We start from the raw sequence: 4,215 nt of genomic DNA, 5'->3' as shown, positions 1-4,215 counted from the left end.
TCAAATGGAGCACTGGCCAGTACCAATCTCTCTTGGCAGTTTTGAGCCAGTGGGCCGGAGCTCAGTGAGGCCAGCGGTCAGTAGGCTGGGACCCTGAAGATTCCCGGACCCGACGTCCTTCTCAGGGCCGTGTCTGAGTGGACCAGCGGTCGAGACCCGAGGACCTTGGCTGGGTCGGGTCCGCCTCCCCTAGGTCCCGCTAGCCGCAGGGCTGAGAGCCCGGAGGCCGTGGTACCTCCTTAGGTTGTCGGGTAGAAGGGGGCCATTACCCCTTCGTGTTGGGGACCTTCTGTGTTAATCGTTTAATAAATACGTGTTGCCTCCTAAGAAGACTCCATACAACCCACTACGTATGTGTAATAAAGGTCGTGGAAGCGACTTCTGGAATCTGGGTCTTTATTTGTTTTTCGTTTACAACACTCTTCAGATAGGTTCCACTCCTGTCCTACTCCTTCACGCTGCTCACAGACGGCGTGAGAGGGAGATACTCGCGCCTCACCCTCCGTTCGTTCCAGATCTGACCACGTGTTGTCCGTCTCCCCCCCTTTTAATACCCGGGTCACGTGGTGCCTTTCCACCAGTCCTGGTTAACCTCCATGGAATCTTCCAGACTCCATCGTAGTATCCCAGGACCACGCCCCTGACTCGTCCCCCCATTGGCTGTGGCTAAAGCCAGCAGATCCAATCATCTACTTGCAGATGTCACCTTCCCATGACGTCAGGGCCACGCCCCTAGACTTCTCCCCCATTGGCTGTGGGCCAGGACCGGTAGAGCCAATCATCGTAACGAGGTGCGATCAATCAACCACCCGGATGTACTCTCACATTGCATATGCATCAGGATCCCAAAACTGAATTCCCTCACTCACGACCTGCCAGTGTCCACCTTTCCTTATTGGGAAACAATCATCCATAATGTTACAGTCTTACGCACACTTTACGCACCTGATGATTGCTGAATGCGTCCCAATAGGGCAGAGCGTGCCAATCAAATTAGTTACAGATCTTGTTTTGTGTGTGCGCGTGTTTGTCCCGCGTGGTGTAGAGAAGGCTCTACATTTGAATCGGCACTCTCCCTCGTTCCCTCGTTCACTTGTGTGTGTTTACCAACCGTCGGGCGTGTGCAGCATGCAGCTTGTTGAACTTCTTTTGCACCGTGCAATTACTTAATGTGAAGGAGAAGATTATTCGGCGTGAAAAGACGGACCGGAATGTGGGACACTCCGTCATGCCCTGCACAGCGGCAGGGTACAACTCTGCACTTGTTACTTTTTCCCACGTCACCAAAAACTACCGAATGATTTTCAAGCTGCATTGCAATCGCATGTTTATTTGACCATGGGCATAGTCCTGGGCCGTTTTTATTGCACTCGTGCAAAATAATCGTAAAAAAATTAATTGGCCACAGATTTCAACACAAGACGTTCCTGGAAAAAAAAGTCTCATGGCTCATTGAACCATCGCTGGATGATATAGAAAGGTCTGATGCTAATTACACACGTTAGTCAGCGCCGCCTATATTTGACTCACAAAATGTTTGGATCTGAGTCGTGCTGCGTTGTAATGCAGTTGCGAGGCTGGTCACGTTTCACGTGAATAGCACGAGTGATAACACACAACACACATTTCCTAGTAAGTGTACGCGACAACGATGACCACGATGATGATGATGATGAGATGCCCGTTCTGTTGTAAGCCGGCAGCAATAATCGTATTTCTCTTGTGAACAAAGATTGCAGTTTCACTCATCAGAGCGGGCGTGCCGTGTTCCTCAACTCGCTGCGTAATGTTCACCTCGATATTAATACGCCGTCAGGCATTTACACGGCGCTGCTGCTGTCCATGAAACTCAACGGAGAGATTTTTTTATACTTATTGGCCAACGATGAATGTCAGTGGACGAAAGTCGCCGAGCGTGGCCGTAACTCTGACTGCTGCGTACCAAACGCCAAATCGTGACCGACTATGAAGAGATGAAAATCGACTGGTCTGAATTAAGATGTCAACTAAGATCGTTCATCATGTCGTTAGAGACAACAGTGCACTTGAGGAAAACCAAAATGAGCCATTGGCTCTATAAATGTACATTGGCTCACCCGATAACAATTACAAGTGGCTGACCTGATTATATTTGGGGCAATTTGGTGGCCAGTTGCACTACTGACATTTAATAACCAAGAGTGTTGTACTCAAATGTCTGACTGATTAAGTTGACTAAGAGAATAGCCAGATAACATCCTCAGACTTGACTCAAGTTCCACAGATAGTCGGCACCTAGACTATGACTAACATCGCAAATGCTCACCAAACAAACACCGGCTCTCCCGCCCGACCCTCTGCCAGCAGACAGAATGGTGTTCACCGTGAGTGGTGCGCTGGGCTTCCTGCTGCTGCTGGCCACGCTGCTCCTCTGCCTGTGCTGCATGCGGAGGATACGAAACCGCCGGTCACCTCACCTCGACAAGGTGAACAACAAGGACAAGGTCACGGAGCCGCTCGACAAGGTCGTAATCTGCAACCCAATCGGTGGCGGTGGCGGCGGTGGTGGCGGTCAGAACAACAAGCGGCTCGAGAAAAATGTGTGCCTTATGGGAAAAATGTCAACACACAAAATCGAGCTGGAGGAAATGGACAAGCTCGGATTTAACAATAAAGCGACGCTGGGCTACGGCGCCGGATCGCTGGCCACGCCCGAGGAGCAACCGCTGAAGTCGAAGTAAAATGTGAAGAGACCTACGCACACACGAACGGCACGGGCGGAAGTATCGTCCTGTACTGCACTGGCACAACAGATCTTGGTGTCGTGAGCAGCAGCAGCAGCAACAGCAGCAGCAGCAGCAGTTACACGGACATTGATAACTGGACAGAAATGCGTGCCGTGCCTTTTTTTTCCCTGACAGGAGGTAATCGGGGGGTTCGTTCAGTTCCTTTTTCACCATTTTCAGTAGCAGGCGTCGCTTCTGGCGATCCACGCCTGTGTCTTCGCAACAGGCCCGAACCTTCGGTTATGTCCCCCCTATACACTCCCCGGCGTGGCCAGGCCCCCCCCCCCCCCCCTTCTAGAACCTTCGAGCAAGTTCCCGGAGCTTCCTGACTGACCCCGCTTTGACCTTTAACCCAGACACGCCCCCTTCTGGTTGTTTATTATATAACGTGCCCATCACCATGCTTACCCCTCCTGGCTGGCTGGCAGGTAGCACCCTGTCATTACACTCGTGCATGATCTGTGTTCTGTACTCTTTTCGTGGCCCCCTATTCTTTCAGAGTGCTTCCAGCCACGGAACCCACAACTAAATCCGCCGAGCCTGACGGAGAACAGTTTTAATGCAAAACAGTGGACACACAACCTGTTGAGGGTGAGTGCAGTAGCCACTGTCTAGAAACCTGCTGCCCATTTGGCAATATACAGTTGAGAAGTTCATTGTTGAAACTTTAGTCGTTCCACTAAGCGCTCTATCTTGGACTGAAGCTGGGTATGTTTCACTGCGGTTTTGGAAGGGGACTGCTCTTTCAAGAAGCGCTGACTTAATGTCACTGGAAGTGCAGGGTCAGTGACCTCATAGCACCAGGAATGGCTTGCTTGCTCATTTGATTCTTGTGAACTGCCCAACTATTCCCGAGGTAGAAATGCGGTGGTTCTTGTATACCACCATCAGCTGTTGAGGGTTCGCCTTCAAAGTGGAATAAAGCACTTCCACGACGGGTTGAGACTGGCGTCTTTTCTTTGACTAACAACTACTGCTCGGCTCCACACCCCCCTCCGGATGGTCTCACTCTCACTCCACTGCCGCGATGTGCGCGCTGCCTCGTCCGCCGCCGTCCCAGCGCGGCTCTGTTGGCTCTCTCCCGCTCGCCGCCGACTGGCGGCGCGCGGGGCGTAGAGAGGGCTTCGCCGGCAGGGGCTGCACGTGGCCGGTGGCGTGACGAGGTGGCGGAGACGCAGTCCTGGACTCCAGGTTCCCACACCGAGCCCGAGTCCTCCTAATGCCTCTCCTTCCGTCGCTCTCGGTGGAGCGAGGCTCCGCCTCGAGCCACGCACCTCCTAGAACCTCCTGGACGCTTCCCGTCCGCACCCACGGGCTCCGCCCATTACCTTTGGCCCAGATGGAACCCTTAGCTCCGATTGGCTACGAATACCACGGCAGTGCCTATGCAGCCCTTCGTCCGTCGTTCCTCGGTGGCGCTCTGTCATTACAAAAGGATGTCTCTGGGGGA

Source organism: Lethenteron reissneri, unplaced genomic scaffold, assembly GCF_015708825.2.
Source record: "Lethenteron reissneri isolate LAM-NWPU_2019-01 unplaced genomic scaffold, ASM1570882v1 scaffold_1371, whole genome shotgun sequence".
In the NCBI taxonomy this organism is placed as follows: Eukaryota; Metazoa; Chordata; class Hyperoartia; order Petromyzontiformes; family Petromyzontidae; genus Lethenteron; species Lethenteron reissneri.
Note: the sequence above shows the minus strand (reverse complement) of the source record.